The sequence below is a fragment of the Elephas maximus genome, chromosome Y, assembly GCF_024166365.1.
Source record: "Elephas maximus indicus isolate mEleMax1 chromosome Y, mEleMax1 primary haplotype, whole genome shotgun sequence".
In the NCBI taxonomy this organism is placed as follows: domain Eukaryota; kingdom Metazoa; phylum Chordata; class Mammalia; order Proboscidea; family Elephantidae; genus Elephas; species Elephas maximus.
The window spans coordinates 7,982,364-8,001,860 of NC_064847.1; positions in this window are offsets into that span (position 1 = coordinate 7,982,364).

Sequence of the window (19,497 nt, forward strand, 5' to 3'; positions counted from 1 at the left end):
CACACATGGAGGCGCCATGAAAGAAAGTCCTGGCAATCTGCTCCCCAAAAAATCATCCATTGAAAATCGTATGCGGCACAGTTCTCTAAAACACATGGAGGTGCCTTCAAAGATAGTCCTGGAAATCTGCCTGCAAAAAATCAGCCATTGAAAATCCTATGGAGCACAGTGCTCCTCTGATAGTCATGGAGGTGCCTTGGAAGAAAGTCCTGGCAATCTGTTTCCGAAAAATCAGCCACTGAAACCCTATGGAGCACAGTTCTCCTCTGACACACATGGAGGCGCCTTAGAGGAAAGTTCTGCAATCTTCTTCTGAAAAATCACCCATTGAAAACCCTGTGGAGCACAGTTCTCCTCTGACACACATGTGAGATGACTTGGAAGAAAGTCCTGGCAATCTCCTTCCAAAAAATCACTCATAGAAAACCCTTTAGAGCACAGTTCTCAGATACATATGGAGGTGCCATCGACGAAAATCCTGGCAATCTGCTCAGAAAAATCATCCATTGAGAACCCTGTGGAGCACAGTTCTCCTTTCGCACACATTGATGTGCCTTGGAAGAAAGTTCTGGCAATCTGCTTCCGAAAACTCACACATTGAAAGCCCTATGGAGCACAGTTCTTCTCTGACACACACAGAGGTGCCATGGAAGAAAGTCCTGACAATCTGCTTGCAAAAAAAACCCATTGAAAACCCTGTGGAGCACAGTTCTCCTATGACACACAGGGAAGTGCCTTGGAAGAAAGTCCTTGCAATCTGCTCCCCAAAAATCACCCATGAAAACCCTGTGGAGTGTCGTTCTCCTCTGACACATATGCAGGTGCCTTGGAAGAAAGTCCTGGCAATCTGCTTCCAATAAATTAGCCACTGAAAACCCTATGGAGCACCTTTCTCCTCTGACACACACAGAGGTGCGATGGAAGAAAGTCCTGACAATCTGCTTCCAAAAAAACACATTGAAACCCCTGTGGAGCACAGCTCTCCTCTAACACACCTGGAGGTGCCTTGGAAGAAAGCCCTGGAAATCTACATCGAAAAAATCAGCCCTTGAATATCCTATGGAACACAGTTCTCCTATGACACACAGGGAAGTGCCTTGGAAGTCAGTCCTTGCAATCTGCTCCCAAAAAATCACCCATGAAAACGCTTTGGAGTACAGTTCTCCTCTGACACGTATGGAGGTGTCTTGGAAGGAAGTCCTGACAATCTGCTTCCCAAAATTCACCGATTGAAAACTCTTTGCAGCACAGTTCTCCTCTGACACACATGGAGGTGCCTTGGAAGAAAGGCCTGGCAATCTGCTTCCAAGAAATCACCCTTTGAAAAACCTATGGAGTACGGTTCTCCTGTGACACACATGCAGGTGACTTTGAAGTAAGTCGTGGCAATGTGCTTCCAAAAATTCACCCATTGAAAACACTATGCAGCACAGTTCCCCTCTGACACACATGGAGGTGCCATGGAAGAAAGCCCTGCAATCCGCTTCCAAGAATTGACCCATTGGAAAGATTATGGAGCACAGCTCTCTGACACACATGGAGGCGCCATGGAAGAAAGTCCTGGCAATCTGTTCCCAAAAAATCACCCATTGAAAACCCTATGGAGCAAGTTCTCCTCTGACAAACATGCAGGTGTCTTGGAAGAAATCCCTGGCAATCTTCTTCCCAAAAATTCACCCACTGAAAACCCTATGGAGCACAGTTCTCCTCTGACACACATGCAGGTGCCTTGGAAGAAAGTCCTGGCAATGTGCTTCAAAAAATCACCCATTGAAAACCTTCTGGAGCACCGTTCTTCTCTGAAACGCATATAGGTGCCTTGGAAGAAAGTGCTGTCAATCTGCTTCCAAAAAGTCATCCACTGAAAACCCTGTGGAGCACAGTTCTCCTCTGGCACACACGGAGATGCCATGGAAGAAACTCCCAGCAATCTGCTTCCAAAAATTCACCTCTTGAAAACCGTACGGAGCACAGTTCTCTGACACACATGGAGATGCCCAGGAATAAAGTCCTGGCAATCTACTTCTGAAAAAATAGCCATTGAAAATCCTAAGGAGCACAGTTCTCTTCTGACATACATGCAGGTGACTTGGAAGAAAGCCCTGGCAATCTGCTCCGAAAAAATCATCCGTTGAGCTCCACATGGCGCACAGTTCTCTAACAACCATGGTGGTGCCTTGGAAGAAAGTCTTGCAAATCTGTCTCCAGAAAATCAGCCAGGGAAAATTCTGTGGAGCGCAGTTATCCTCTGACACACGTAGACGTACCTTGAAAGAACGTCCTGGCAATCTGCTCCCCCAAAAATCACCCATTCAAAACCCCATGGAGCACAGTCCTACTCTGATACACATGGAGGTGCCGTGGAAGAAAGTCCTGGCAATCTCCTTCGAAAAAATCATCTATTGAAAACCCTATGGAGCACAGTCCTCCTCTGACTCCCATGGAGGTGCCATGGAAGAAAGTACTGGCAGTCTGCTTCCACAAATTCACCTATTGAAAACCCTACGGAGGAAGGTTCACCTCTGACACAAATGGAGGTGCTTTGAAGAAAGTCCTGGCAATGTGTTCTGAAAAATCATGCCTTGAGGACCCTATAGAGCACAGTTCTCCTCTGACACACATGGAGGCGCCATGAAAGAAAGTCCTGGCAATCTGCTCCCCAAAAAATCATCCATTGAAAATCGTATGCTGCACAGTTCTCTAAAACACATGGAGGTGCCTTCAAAGATAGTCCTGGAAATCTGCCTGCAAAAAATCAGCCATTGAAAATCCTATGGAGCACAGTGCTCCTCTGATAGTCATGGAGGTGCCTTGGAAGAAAGTCCTGGCAATCTGTTTCCGAAAAATCAGCCACTGAAACCCTATGGAGCACAGTTCTCCTCTGACACACATGGAGGCGCCTTAGAGGAAAGTTCTGCAATCTTCTTCTGAAAAATCACCCATTGAAAACCCTGTGGAGCACAGTTCTCCTCTGACACACATGTGAGATGACTTGGAAGAAAGTCCTGGCAATCTCCTTCCAAAAAATCACTCATAGAAAACCCTTTAGAGCACAGTTCTCAGATACATATGGAGGTGCCATCGACGAAAATCCTGGCAATCTGCTCAGAAAAATCATCCATTGAGAACCCTGTGGAGCACAGTTCTCCTTTCGCACACATTGATGTGCCTTGGAAGAAAGTTCTGGCAATCTGCTTCCGAAAACTCACACATTGAAAGCCCTATGGAGCACAGTTCTTCTCTGACACACACAGAGGTGCCATGGAAGAAAGTCCTGACAATCTGCTTGCAAAAAAAACCCATTGAAAACCCTGTGGAGCACAGTTCTCCTATGACACACAGGGAAGTGCCTTGGAAGAAAGTCCTTGCAATCTGCTCCCCAAAAATCACCCATGAAAACCCTGTGGAGTGTCGTTCTCCTCTGACACATATGCAGGTGCCTTGGAAGAAAGTCCTGGCAATCTGCTTCCAATAAATTAGCCACTGAAAACCCTATGGAGCACCTTTCTCCTCTGACACACACAGAGGTGCGATGGAAGAAAGTCCTGACAATCTGCTTCCAAAAAAACACATTGAAACCCCTGTGGAGCACAGCTCTCCTCTAACACACCTGGAGGTGCCTTGGAAGAAAGCCCTGGAAATCTACATCGAAAAAATCAGCCCTTGAATATCCTATGGAACACAGTTCTCCTATGACACACAGGGAAGTGCCTTGGAAGTCAGTCCTTGCAATCTGCTCCCAAAAAATCACCCATGAAAACGCTTTGGAGTACAGTTCTCCTCTGACACGTATGGAGGTGTCTTGGAAGGAAGTCCTGACAATCTGCTTCCCAAAATTCACCGATTGAAAACTCTTTGCAGCACAGTTCTCCTCTGACACACATGGAGGTGCCTTGGAAGAAAGGCCTGGCAATCTGCTTCCAAGAAATCACCCTTTGAAAAACCTATGGAGTACGGTTCTCCTGTGACACACATGCAGGTGACTTTGAAGTAAGTCGTGGCAATGTGCTTCCAAAAATTCACCCATTGAAAACACTATGCAGCACAGTTCCCCTCTGACACACATGGAGGTGCCATGGAAGAAAGCCCTGCAATCCGCTTCCAAGAATTCACCCATTGGAAAGATTATGGAGCACAGTTCTCTGACACACATGGAGGCGCCATGGAAGAAAGTCCTGGCAATCTGTTCCCAAAAAATCACCCATTGAAAACCCTATGGAGCAAGTTCTCCTCTGACAAACATGCAGGTGTCTTGGAAGAAATCCCTGGCAATCTTCTTCCCAAAAATTCACCCACTGAAAACCCTATGGAGCACAGTTCTCCTCTGACACACATGCAGGTGCCTTGGAAGAAAGTCCTGGCAATGTGCTTCAAAAAATCACCCATTGAAAACCTTCTGGAGCACCGTTCTTCTCTGAAACGCATATAGGTGCCTTGGAAGAAAGTGCTGTCAATCTGCTTCCAAAAAGTCATCCACTGAAAACCCTGTGGAGCACAGTTCTCCTCTGGCACACACGGAGATGCCATGGAAGAAACTCCCAGCAATCTGCTTCCAAAAATTCACCTCTTGAAAACCGTACGGAGCACAGTTCTCTGACACACATGGAGATGCCCAGGAATAAAGTCCTGGCAATCTACTTCTGAAAAAATAGCCATTGAAAATCCTAAGGAGCACAGTTCTCTTCTGACATACATGCAGGTGACTTGGAAGAAAGCCCTGGCAATCTGCTCCGAAAAAATCATCCGTTGAGCTCCACATGGCGCACAGTTCTCTAACAACCATGGTGGTGCCTTGGAAGAAAGTCTTGCAAATCTGTCTCCAGAAAATCAGCCAGGGAAAATTCTGTGGAGCGCAGTTATCCTCTGACACACGTAGACGTACCTTGAAAGAACGTCCTGGCAATCTGCTCCCCGAAAAATCACCCATTGAAAACCCCATGGAGCACAGTTCTACTCTGATACACATGGAGGTGCCGTGGAAGAAAGTCCTGGCAATCTCCTTCGAAAAAATCATCTATTGAAAACCCTATGGAGCACAGTCCTCCTCTGACTCCCATGGAGGTGCCATGGAAGAAAGTACTGGCAGTCTGCTTCCACAAATTCACCTATTGAAAACCCTACGGAGGAAGGTTCACCTCTGACACAAATGGAGGTGCTTTGAAGAAAGTCCTGGCAATGTGTTCTGAAAAATCATGCCTTGAGGACCCTATAGAGCACAGTTCTCCTCTGACACACATGGAGGCGCCATGAAAGAAAGTCCTGGCAATCTGCTCCCCCAAAAATCATCCATTGAAAATCGTATGCTGCACAGTTCTCTAAAACACATGGAGGTGCCTTCAAAGATAGTCCTGGAAATCTGCCTGCAAAAAATCAGCCATTGAAAATCCTATGGAGCACAGTGCTCCTCTGATAGTCATGGAGGTGCCTTGGAAGAAAGTCCTGGCAATCTGTTTCCGAAAAATCAGCCACTGAAACCCTATGGAGCACAGTTCTCCTCTGACACACATGGAGGCGCCTTAGAGGAAAGTTCTGCAATCTTCTTCTGAAAAATCACCCATTGAAAACCCTGTGGAGCACAGTTCTCCTCTGACACACATGTGAGATGACTTGGAAGAAAGTCCTGGCAATCTCCTTCCAAAAAATCACTCATAGAAAACCCTTTAGAGCACAGTTCTCAGATACATATGGAGGTGCCATCGACGAAAATCCTGGCAATCTGCTCAGAAAAATCATCCATTGAGAACCCTGTGGAGCACAGTTCTCCTTTCGCACACATTGATGTGCCTTGGAAGAAAGTTCTGGCAATCTGCTTCCGAAAACTCACACATTGAAAGCCCTATGGAGCACAGTTCTTCTCTGACACACACAGAGGTGCCATGGAAGAAAGTCCTGACAATCTGCTTGCAAAAAAAAACCATTGAAAACCCTGTGGAGCACAGTTCTCCTATGACACACAGGGAAGTGCCTTGGAAGAAAGTCCTTGCAATCTGCTCCCCAAAAATCACCCATGAAAACCCTGTGGAGTGTCGTTCTCCTCTGACACATATGCAGGTGCCTTGGAAGAAAGTCCTGGCAATCTGCTTCCAATAAATTAGCCACTGAAAACCCTATGGAGCACCTTTCTCCTCTGACACACACAGAGGTGCGATGGAAGAAAGTCCTGACAATCTGCTTCCAAAAAAACACATTGAAACCCCTGTGGAGCACAGCTCTCCTCTAACACACCTGGAGGTGCCTTGGAAGAAAGCCCTGGAAATCTACATCGAAAAAATCAGCCCTTGAATATCCTATGGAACACAGTTCTCCTATGACACACAGGGAAGTGCCTTGGAAGTCAGTCCTTGCAATCTGCTCCCAAAAAATCACCCATGAAAACGCTTTGGAGTACAGTTCTCCTCTGACACGTATGGAGGTGTCTTGGAAGGAAGTCCTGACAATCTGCTTCCCAAAATTCACCGATTGAAAACTCTTTGCAGCACAGTTCTCCTCTGACACACATGGAGGTGCCTTGGAAGAAAGGCCTGGCAATCTGCTTCCAAGAAATCACCCTTTGAAAAACCTATGGAGTACAGTTCTCCTGTGACACACATGCAGGTGACTTTGAAGTAAGTCGTGGCAATGTGCTTCCAAAAATTCACCCATTGAAAACACTATGCAGCACAGTTCCCCTCTGACACACATGGAGGTGCCATGGAAGAAAGCCCTGCAATCCGCTTCCAAGAATTGACCCATTGGAAAGATTATGGAGCACAGCTCTCTGACACACATGGAGGCGCCATGGAAGAAAGTCCTGGCAATCTGTTCCCAAAAAATCACCCATTGAAAACCCTATGGAGCAAGTTCTCCTCTGACAAACATGCAGGTGTCTTGGAAGAAATCCCTGGCAATCTTCTTCCCAAAAATTCACCCACTGAAAACCCTATGGAGCACAGTTCTCCTCTGACACACATGCAGGTGCCTTGGAAGAAAGTCCTGGCAATGTGCTTCAAAAAATCACCCATTGAAAACCTTCTGGAGCACCGTTCTTCTCTGAAACGCATATAGGTGCCTTGGAAGAAAGTGCTGTCAATCTGCTTCCAAAAAGTCATCCACTGAAAACCCTGTGGAGCACAGTTCTCCTCTGGCACACACGGAGATGCCATGGAAGAAACTCCCAGCAATCTGCTTCCAAAAATTCACCTCTTGAAAACCGTACGGAGCACAGTTCTCTGACACACATGGAGATGCCCAGGAATAAAGTCCTGGCAATCTACTTCTGAAAAAATAGCCATTGAAAATCCTAAGGAGCACAGTTCTCTTCTGACATACATGCAGGTGACTTGGAAGAAAGCCCTGGCAATCTGCTCCGAAAAAATCATCCGTTGAGCTCCACATGGCGCACAGTTCTCTAACAACCATGGTGGTGCCTTGGAAGAAAGTCTTGCAAATCTGTCTCCAGAAAATCAGCCAGGGAAAATTCTGTGGAGCGCAGTTATCCTCTGACACACGTAGACGTACCTTGAAAGAACGTCCTGGCAATCTGCTCCCCGAAAAATCACCCATTCAAAACCCCATGGAGCACAGTTCTACTCTGATACACATGGAGGTGCCGTGGAAGAAAGTCCTGGCAATCTCCTTCGAAAAAATCATCTATTGAAAACCCTATGGAGCACAGTCCTCCTCTGACTCCCATGGAGGTGCCATGGAAGAAAGTACTGGCAGTCTGCTTCCACAAATTCACCTATTGAAAACCCTACGGAGGAAGGTTCACCTCTGACACAAATGGAGGTGCTTTGAAGAAAGTCCTGGCAATGTGTTCTGAAAAATCATGCCTTGAGGACCCTATAGAGCACAGTTCTCCTCTGACACACATGGAGGCGCCATGAAAGAAAGTCCTGGCAATCTGCTCCCCCAAAAATCATCCATTGAAAATCGTATGCTGCACAGTTCTCTAAAACACATGGAGGTGCCTTCAAAGATAGTCCTGGAAATCTGCCTGCAAAAAATCAGCCATTGAAAATCCTATGGAGCACAGTGCTCCTCTGATAGTCATGGAGGTGCCTTGGAAGAAAGTCCTGGTAATCTGTTTCCGAAAAATCAGCCACTGAAACCCTATGGAGCACAGTTCTCCTCTGACACACAGGGAGGCGCCTTAGAGGAAAGTTCTGCAATCTTCTTCTGAAAAATCACCCATTGAAAACCCTGTGGAGCACAGTTCTCCTCTGACACACATGTGAGATGACTTGGAAGAAAGTCCTGGCAATCTCCTTCCAAAAAATCACTCATAGAAAACCCTTTAGAGCACAGTTCTCAGATACATATGGAGGTGCCATCGACGAAAATCCTGGCAATCTGCTCAGAAAAATCATCCATTGAGAACCCTGTGGAGCACAGTTCTCCTTTCGCACACATTGATGTGCCTTGGAAGAAAGTTCTGGCAATCTGCTTCCGAAAACTCACACATTGAAAGCCCTATGGAGCACAGTTCTTCTCTGACACACACAGAGGTGCCATGGAAGAAAGTCCTGACAATCTGCTTGCAAAAAAAAACCATTGAAAACCCTGTGGAGCACAGTTCTCCTATGACACACAGGGAAGTGCCTTGGAAGAAAGTCCTTGCAATCTGCTCCCCAAAAATCACCCATGAAAACCCTGTGGAGTGTCGTTCTCCTCTGACACATATGCAGGTGCCTTGGAAGAAAGTCCTGGCAATCTGCTTCCAATAAATTAGCCACTGAAAACCCTATGGAGCACCTTTCTCCTCTGACACACACAGAGGTGCGATGGAAGAAAGTCCTGACAATCTGCTTCCAAAAAAACACATTGAAACCCCTGTGGAGCACAGCTCTCCTCTAACACACCTGGAGGTGCCTTGGAAGAAAGCCCTGGAAATCTACATCGAAAAAATCAGCCCTTGAATATCCTATGGAACACAGTTCTCCTATGACACACAGGGAAGTGCCTTGGAAGTCAGTCCTTGCAATCTGCTCCCAAAAAATCACCCATGAAAACGCTTTGGAGTACAGTTCTCCTCTGACACGTATGGAGGTGTCTTGGAAGGAAGTCCTGACAATCTGCTTCCCAAAATTCACCGATTGAAAACTCTTTGCAGCACAGTTCTCCTCTGACACACATGGAGGTGCCTTGGAAGAAAGGCCTGGCAATCTGCTTCCAAGAAATCACCCTTTGAAAAACCTATGGAGTACGGTTCTCCTGTGACACACATGCAGGTGACTTTGAAGTAAGTCGTGGCAATGTGCTTCCAAAAATTCACCCATTGAAAACACTATGCAGCACAGTTCCCCTCTGACACACATGGAGGTGCCATGGAAGAAAGCCCTGCAATCCGCTTCCAAGAATTCACCCATTGGAAAGATTATGGAGCACAGTTCTCTGACACACATGGAGGCGCCATGGAAGAAAGTCCTGGCAATCTGTTCCCAAAAAATCACCCATTGAAAACCCTATGGAGCAAGTTCTCCTCTGACAAACATGCAGGTGTCTTGGAAGAAATCCCTGGCAATCTTCTTCCCAAAAATTCACCCACTGAAAACCCTATGGAGCACAGTTCTCCTCTGACACACATGCAGGTGCCTTGGAAGGAAGTCCTGGCAATGTGCTTCAAAAAATCACCCATTGAAAACCTTCTGGAGCACCGTTCTTCTCTGAAACGCATATAGGTGCCTATGAAGAAAGTGCTGTCAATCTGCTTCCAAAAAGTCATCCATTGAAAACCCTGTGGAGCACAGTTCTCCTCTGGCACACACGGAGATGCCATGGAAGAAACTCCCAGCAATCTGCTTCCAAAAATTCACCTCTTGAAAACCGTATGGAGCACAGTTCTCTGACACACATGGAGATGCCCAGGAATAAAGTTCTGGCAATCTACTTCTGAAAAAATAGCCATTGAAAATCCTAACGAGCACAGTTCTCTTCTGACATACATGCAGGTGACTTGGAAGAAAGCCCTGGCAATCTGCTCCGAAAAAATCATCCGTTGAGCTCCACATGGCGCACAGTTCTCTAACAACCATGGTGGTGCCTTGGAAGAAAGTCTTGCAAATCTGTCTCCAGAAAATCAGCCAGGGAAAATTCTGTGGAGCGCAGTTATCCTCTGACACACGTAGACGTACCTTGAAAGAACGTCCTGGCAATCTGCTCCCCGAAAAATCACCCATTCAAAACCCCATGGAGCACAGTTCTACTCTGATACACATGGAGGTGCCGTGGAAGAAAGTCCTGGCAATCTCCTTCGAAAAAATCATCTATTGAAAACCCTATGGAGCACAGTCCTCCTCTGACTCCCATGGAGGTGCCATGGAAGAAAGTACTGGCAGTCTGCTTCCACAAATTCACCTATTGAAAACCCTACGGAGGAAGGTTCACCTCTGACACAAATGGAGGTGCTTTGAAGAAAGTCCTGGCAATGTGTTCTGAAAAATCATGCCTTGAGGACCCTATAGAGCACAGTTCTCCTCTGACACACATGGAGGCGCCATGAAAGAAAGTCCTGGCAATCTGCTCCCCAAAAAATCATCCATTGAAAATCGTATGCTGCACAGTTCTCTAAAACACATGGAGGTGCCTTCAAAGATAGTCCTGGAAATCTGCCTGCAAAAAATCAGCCATTGAAAATCCTATGGAGCACAGTGCTCCTCTGATAGTCATGGAGGTGCCTTGGAAGAAAGTCCTGGCAATCTGTTTCCGAAAAATCAGCCACTGAAACCCTATGGAGCACAGTTCTCCTCTGACACACATGGAGGCGCCTTAGAGGAAAGTTCTGCAATCTTCTTCTGAAAAATCACCCATTGAAAACCCTGTGGAGCACAGTTCTCCTCTGACACACATGTGAGATGACTTGGAAGAAAGTCCTGGCAATCTCCTTCCAAAAAATCACTCATAGAAAACCCTTTAGAGCACAGTTCTCAGATACATATGGAGGTGCCATCGACGAAAATCCTGGCAATCTGCTCAGAAAAATCATCCATTGAGAACCCTGTGGAGCACAGTTCTCCTTTCGCACACATTGATGTGCCTTGGAAGAAAGTTCTGGCAATCTGCTTCCGAAAACTCACACATTGAAAGCCCTATGGAGCACAGTTCTTCTCTGACACACACAGAGGTGCCATGGAAGAAAGTCCTGACAATCTGCTTGCAAAAAAAACCCATTGAAAACCCTGTGGAGCACAGTTCTCCTATGACACACAGGGAAGTGCCTTGGAAGAAAGTCCTTGCAATCTGCTCCCCAAAAATCACCCATGAAAACCCTGTGGAGTGTCGTTCTCCTCTGACACATATGCAGGTGCCTTGGAAGAAAGTCCTGGCAATCTGCTTCCAATAAATTAGCCACTGAAAACCCTATGGAGCACATTGCTCCTCTGACACACACAGAGGTGCGATGGAAGAAAGTCCTGACAATCTGCTTCCAAAAAAACACATTGAAACCCCTGTGGAGCACAGCTCTCCTCTAACACACATGGAGGTGCCTTGGAAGAAAGCCCTGGAAATCTACATCGAAAAAATCAGCCCTTGAATATCCTATGGAGCACAGTTCTCCTATGACACACAGGGAAGTGCCTTGGAAGTCAGTCCTTGCAATCTGCTCCCAAAAAATCACCCATGAAAACGCTTTGGAGTACAGTTCTCCTCTGACACGTATGGAGGTGTCTTGGAAGGAAGTCCTGACAATCTGCTTCCCAAAATTCACCGATTGAAAACTCTTTGCAGCACAGTTCTCCTCTGACACACATGGAGGTGCCTTGGAAGAAAGGCCTGGCAATCTGCTTCCAAGAAATCACCCTTTGAAAAACCTATGGAGTACGGTTCTCCTGTGACACACATGCAGGTGACTTTGAAGTAAGTCGTGGCAATGTGCTTCCAAAAATTCACCCATTGAAAACACTATGCAGCACAGTTCCCCTCTGACACACATGGAGGTGCCATGGAAGAAAGCCCTGCAATCCGCTTCCAAGAATTGACCCATTGGAAAGATTATGGAGCACAGTTCTCTGACACACATGGAGGCGCCATGGAAGAAAGTCCTGGCAATCTGTTCCCAAAAAATCACCCATTGAAAACCCTATGGAGCAAGTTCTCCTCTGACAAACATGCAGGTGTCTTGGAAGAAATCCCTGGCAATCTTCTTCCCAAAAATTCACCCACTGAAAACCCTATGGAGCACAGTTCTCCTCTGACACACATGCAGGTGCCTTGGAAGAAAGTCCTGGCAATGTGCTTCAAAAAATCACCCATTGAAAACCTTCTGGAGCACCGTTCTTCTCTGAAACGCATATAGGTGCCTTGGAAGAAAGTGCTGTCAATCTGCTTCCAAAAAGTCATCCATTGAAAACCCTGTGGAGCACAGTTCTCCTCTGGCACACACGGAGATGCCATGGAAGAAACTCCCAGCAATCTGCTTCCAAAAATTCACCTCTTGAAAACCGTATGGAGCACAGTTCTCTGACACACATGGAGATGCCCAGGAATAAAGTCCTGGCAATCTACTTCTGAAAAAATAGCCATTGAAAATCCTAAGGAGCACAGTTCTCTTCTGACATACATGCAGGTGACTTGGAAGAAAGCCCTGGCAATCTGCTCCGAAAAAATCATCCGTTGAGCTCCACATGGCGCACAGTTCTCTAACAACCATGGTGGTGCCTTGGAAGAAAGTCTTGCAAATCTGTCTCCAGAAAATCAGCCAGGGAAAATTCTGTGGAGCGCAGTTATCCTCTGACACACGTAGACGTACCTTGAAAGAACGTCCTGGCAATCTGCTCCCCGAAAAATCACCCATTCAAAACCCCATGGAGCACAGTTCTACTCTGATACACATGGAGGTGCCGTGGAAGAAAGTCCTGGCAATCTCCTTCGAAAAAATCATCTATTGAAAACCCTATGGAGCACAGTCCTCCTCTGACTCCCATGGAGGTGCCATGGAAGAAAGTACTGGCAGTCTGCTTCCACAAATTCACCTATTGAAAACCCTACGGAGGAAGGTTCACCTCTGACACAAATGGAGGTGCTTTGAAGAAAGTCCTGGCAATGTGTTCTGAAAAATCATGCCTTGAGGACCCTATAGAGCACAGTTCTCCTCTGACACACATGGAGGCGCCATGAAAGAAAGTCCTGGCAATCTGCTCCCCCAAAAATCATCCATTGAAAATCGTATGCTGCACAGTTCTCTAAAACACATGGAGGTGCCTTCAAAGATAGTCCTGGAAATCTGCCTGCAAAAAATCAGCCATTGAAAATCCTATGGAGCACAGTGCTCCTCTGATAGTCATGGAGGTGCCTTGGAAGAAAGTCCTGGCAATCTGTTTCCGAAAAATCAGCCACTGAAACCCTATGGAGCACAGTTCTCCTCTGACACACATGGAGGCGCCTTAGAGGAAAGTTCTGCAATCTTCTTCTGAAAAATCACCCATTGAAAACCCTGTGGAGCACAGTTCTCCTCTGACACACATGTGAGATGACTTGGAAGAAAGTCCTGGCAATCTCCTTCCAAAAAATCACTCATAGAAAACCCTTTAGAGCACAGTTCTCAGATACATATGGAGGTGCCATCGACGAAAATCCTGGCAATCTGCTCAGAAAAATCATCCATTGAGAACCCTGTGGAGCACAGTTCTCCTTTCGCACACATTGATGTGCCTTGGAAGAAAGTTCTGGCAATCTGCTTCCGAAAACTCACACATTGAAAGCCCTATGGAGCACAGTTCTTCTCTGACACACACAGAGGTGCCATGGAAGAAAGTCCTGACAATCTGCTTGCAAAAAAAACCCATTGAAAACCCTGTGGAGCACAGTTCTCCTATGACACACAGGGAAGTGCCTTGGAAGAAAGTCCTTGCAATCTGCTCCCCAAAAATCACCCATGAAAACCCTGTGGAGTGTCGTTCTCCTCTGACACATATGCAGGTGCCTTGGAAGAAAGTCCTGGCAATCTGCTTCCAATAAATTAGCCACTGAAAACCCTATGGAGCACCTTTCTCCTCTGACACACACAGAGGTGCGATGGAAGAAAGTCCTGACAATCTGCTTCCAAAAAAACACATTGAAACCCCTGTGGAGCACAGCTCTCCTCTAACACACATGGAGGTGCCTTGGAAGAAAGCCCTGGAAATCTACATCGAAAAAATCAGCCCTTGAATATCCTATGGAGCACAGTTCTCCTATGACACACAGGGAAGTGCCTTGGAAGTCAGTCCTTGCAATCTGCTCCCAAAAAATCACCCATGAAAACGCTTTGGAGTACAGTTCTCCTCTGACACGTATGGAGGTGTCTTGGAAGGAAGTCCTGACAATCTGCTTCCCAAAATTCACCGATTGAAAACTCTTTGCAGCACAGTTCTCCTCTGACACACATGGAGGTGCCTTGGAAGAAAGGCCTGGCAATCTGCTTCCAAGAAATCACCCTTTGAAAAACCTATGGAGTACGGTTCTCCTGTGACACACATGCAGGTGACTTTGAAGTAAGTCGTGGCAATGTGCTTCCAAAAATTCACCCATTGAAAACACTATGCAGCACAGTTCCCCTCTGACACACATGGAGGTGCCATGGAAGAAAGCCCTGCAATCCGCTTCCAAGAATTCACCCATTGGAAAGATTATGGAGCACAGTTCTCTGACACACATGGAGGCGCCATGGAAGAAAGTCCTGGCAATCTGTTCCCAAAAAATCACCCATTGAAAACCCTATGGAGCAAGTTCTCCTCTGACAAACATGCAGGTGTCTTGGAAGAAATCCCTGGCAATCTTCTTCCCAAAAATTCACCCACTGAAAACCGTATGGAGCACAGTTCTCCTCTGACACACATGCAGGTGCCTTGGAAGAAAGTCCTGGCAATGTGCTTCAAAAAATCACCCATTGAAAACCTTCTGGAGCACCGTTCTTCTCTGAAACGCATATAGGTGCCTTGGAAGAAAGTGCTGTCAATCTGCTTCCAAAAAGTCATCCATTGAAAACCCTGTGGAGCACAGTTCTCCTCTGGCACACACGGAGATGCCATGGAAGAAACTCCCAGCAATCTGCTTCCAAAAATTCACCTCTTGAAAACCGTATGGAGCACAGTTCTCTGACACACATGGAGATGCCCAGGAATAAAGTCCTGGCAATCTACTTCTGAAAAAATAGCCATTGAAAATCCTAAGGAGCACAGTTCTCTTCTGACATACATGCAGGTGACTTGGAAGAAAGCCCTGGCAATCTGCTCCGAAAAAATCATCCGTTGAGCTCCACATGGCGCACAGTTCTCTAACAACCATGGTGGTGCCTTGGAAGAAAGTCTTGCAAATCTGTCTCCAGAAAATCAGCCAGGGAAAATTCTGTGGAGCGCAGTTATCCTCTGACACACGTAGACGTACCTTGAAAGAACGTCCTGGCAATCTGCTCCCCGAAAAATCACCCATTCAAAACCCCATGGAGCACAGTTCTACTCTGATACACATGGAGGTGCCGTGGAAGAAAGTCCTGGCAATCTCCTTCGAAAAAATCATCTATTGAAAACCCTATGGAGCACAGTCCTCCTCTGACTCCCATGGAGGTGCCATGGAAGAAAGTACTGGCAGTCTGCTTCCACAAATTCACCTATTGAAAACCCTACGGAGGAAGGTTCACCTCTGACACAAATGGAGGTGCTTTGAAGAAAGTCCTGGCAATGTGTTCTGAAAAATCATGCCTTGAGGACCCTATAGAGCACAGTTCTCCTCTGACACACATGGAGGCGCCATGAAAGAAAGTCCTGGCAATCTGCTCCCCCAAAAATCATCCATTGAAAATCGTATGCTGCACAGTTCTCTAAAACACATGGAGGTGCCTTCAAAGATAGTCCTGGAAATCTGCCTGCAAAAAATCAGCCATTGAAAATCCTATGGAGCACAGTGCTCCTCTGATAGTCATGGAGGTGCCTTGGAAGAAAGTCCTGGCAATCTGTTTCCGAAAAATCAGCCACTGAAACCCTATGGAGCACAGTTCTCCTCTGACACACATGGAGGCGCCTTAGAGGAAAGTTCTGCAATCTTCTTCTGAAAAATCACCCATTGAAAACCCTGTGGAGCACAGTTCTCCTCTGACACACATGTGAGATGACTTGGAAGAAAGTCCTGGCAATCTCCTTCCAAAAAATCACTCATAGAAAACCCTTTAGAGCACAGTTCTCAGATACATATGGAGGTGCCATCGACGAAAATCCTGGCAATCTGCTCAGAAAAATCATCCATTGAGAACCCTGTGGAGCACAGTTCTCCTTTCGCACACATTGATGTGCCTTGGAAGAAAGTTCTGGCAATCTGCTTCCGAAAACTCACACATTGAAAGCCCTATGGAGCACAGTTCTTCTCTGACACACACAGAGGTGCCATGGAAGAAAGTCCTGACAATCTGCTTGCAAAAAAAACCCATTGAAAACCCTGTGGAGCACAGTTCTCCTATGACACACAGGGAAGTGCCTTGGAAGAAAGTCCTTGCAATCTGCTCCCCAAAAATCACCCATGAAAACCCTGTGGAGTGTCGTTCTCCTCTGACACATATGCAGGTGCCTTGGAAGAAAGTCCTGGCAATCTGCTTCCAATAAATTAGCCACTGAAAACCCTATGGAGCACCTTTCTCCTCTGACACACACAGAGGTGCGATGGAAGAAAGTCCTGACAATCTGCTTCCAAAAAAACACATTGAAACCCCTGTGGAGCACAGCTCTCCTCTAACACACATGGAGGTGCCTTGGAAGAAAGCCCTGGAAATCTACATCGAAAAAATCAGCCCTTGAATATCCTATGGAACACAGTTCTCCTATGACACACAGGGAAGTGCCTTGGAAGTCAGTCCTTGCAATCTGCTCCCAAAAAATCACCCATGAAAACGCTTTGGAGTACAGTTCTCCTCTGACACGTATGGAGGTGTCTTGGAAGGAAGTCCTGACAATCTGCTTCCCAAAATTCACCGATTGAAAACTCTTTGCAGCACAGTTCTCCTCTGACACACATGGAGGTGCCTTGGAAGAAAGGCCTGGCAATCTGCTTCCAAGAAATCACCCTTTGAAAAACCTATGGAGTACGGTTCTCCTGTGACACACATGCAGGTGACTTTGAAGTAAGTCGTGGCAATGTGCTTCCAAAAATTCACCCATTGAAAACACTATGCAGCACAGTTCCCCTCTGACACACATGGAGGTGCCATGGAAGAAAGCCCTGCAATCCGCTTCCAAGAATTCACCCATTGGAAAGATTATGGAGCACAGTTCTCTGACACACATGGAGGCGCCATGGAAGAAAGTCCTGGCAATCTGTTCCCAAAAAATCACCCATTGAAAACCCTATGGAGCAAGTTCTCCTCTGACAAACATGCAGGTGTCTTGGAAGAAATCCCTGGCAATCTTCTTCCCAAAAATTCACCCACTGAAAACCCTATGGAGCACAGTTCTCCTCTGACACACAGGGAGGTGCCTTGGAAGAAAGTCCTGGCAATGTGCTTCAAAAAATCACCCATTGAAAACCTTCTGGAGCACGGTTCTTCTCTGAAACGCATATAGGTGCCTTGGAAGAAAGTGCTGTCAATCTGCTTCCAAAAAGTCATCCACTGAAAACCCTGTGGAGCACAGTTCTCCTCTGGCACACACGGAGATGCCATGGAAGAAACTCCCAGCAATCTGCTTCCAAAAATTCACCTCTTGAAAACCGTACGGAGCACAGTTCTCTGACACACATGGAGATGCCCAGGAATAAAGTTCTGGCAATCTACTTCTGAAAAAATAGCCATTGAAAATCCTAAGGAGCACAGTTCTCTTCTGACATACATGGAGGTGACTTGGAAGAAAGCCCTGGCAATCTGCTCCGAAAAAATCATCCGTTGAGCTCCACATGGCGCACAGTTCTCTAACAACCATGGTGGTGCCTTGGAAGAAAGTCTTGCAAATCTGTCTCCAGAAAATCAGCCAGGGAAAATTCTGTGGAGCGCAGTTATCCTCTGACACACGTAGACGTACCTTGAAAGAACGTCCTGGCAATCTGCTCCCCCAAAAATCACCCATTGAAAACCCCATGGAGCACAGTTCTACTCTGATACACATGGAGGTGCCGTGGAAGAAAGTCCTGGCAATCTCCTTCGAAAAAATCATCTATTGAAAACCCTATGGAGCACAGTTCTCCTCTGACTCCCATGGAGGTGCCATGGAAGAAAGTACTGGCAATCTGCTTCCACAAATTCCCTATTGAAAACCCTACGGAGGAAGGTTCACCTCTGACACAAATGGAGGTGCTTTGAAGAAAGTCCTGGCAATGTGTTCTGAAAAATCATGCCTTCAGGACCCTATAGAGCACAGTTCTCCTCTGACACACATGGAGGCGCCATGAAAGAAATTCCTGGCAATCTGCTCCCCAAAAAATCATCCATTGAAAATCGTATGCTGCACAGTTCTCTAAAACACATGGAGGTGCCTTCAAAGATAGTGCTGGAAATCTGCCTGCAAAAAATCAGCCATTGAAAATCCTATGGAGCACAGTGCTCCTCTGATAGTCATGGAGGTGCCTTGGAAGAAAGTCCTGGCAATCTGTTTCCGAAAAATCAGCCACTGAAACCCTATGGAGCACAGTTCTCCTCTGACACACAGGGAGGCGCCTTAGAGGAAAGTTCTGCAATCTTCTTCTGAAAAATCACCCATTGAAAACCCTGTGGAGCACAGTTCTCCTCTGACACACATGTGAGATGACTTGGAAGAAAGTCCTGGCAATCTCCTTCCAAAAAATCACTCATAGAAAACCCTTTAGAGCACAGTTCTCAGATACATATGGAGGTGCCATCGACGAAAATCCTGGCAATCTGCTCAGAAAAATCATCCATTGAGAACCCTGTGGAGCACAGTTCTCCTTTCGCACACATTGATGTGCCTTGGAAGAAAGTTCTGGCAATCTGCTTCCGAAAACTCACACATTGAAAGCCCTATGGAGCACAGTTCTTCTCTGACACACACAGAGGTGCCATGGAAGAAAGTCCTGACAATCTGCTTGCAAAAAAAACCCATTGAAAACCCTGTGGAGCACAGTTCTCCTATGACACACAGGGAAGTGCCTTGGAAGAAAGTCCTTGCAATCTGCTCCCCAAAAATCACCCATGAAAACCCTGTGGAGTGTCGTTCTCCTCTGACACATATGCAGGTGCCTTGGAAGAAAGTCCTGGCAATCTGCTTCCAATAAATTAGCCACTGAAAACCCTATGGAGCACATTGCTCCTCTGACACACACAGAGGTGCGATGGAAGAAAGTCCTGACAATCTGCTTCCAAAAAAACACATTGAAACCCCTGTGGAGCACAGCTCTCCTCTAACACACATGGAGGTGCCTTGGAAGAAAGCCCTGGAAATCTACATCGAAAAAATCAGCCCTTGAATATCCTATGGAGCACAGTTCTCCTATGACACACAGGGAAGTGCCTTGGAAGTCAGTCCTTGCAATCTGCTCCCAAAAAATCACCCATGAAAACGCTTTGGAGTACAGTTCTCCTCTGACACGTATGGAGGTGTCTTGGAA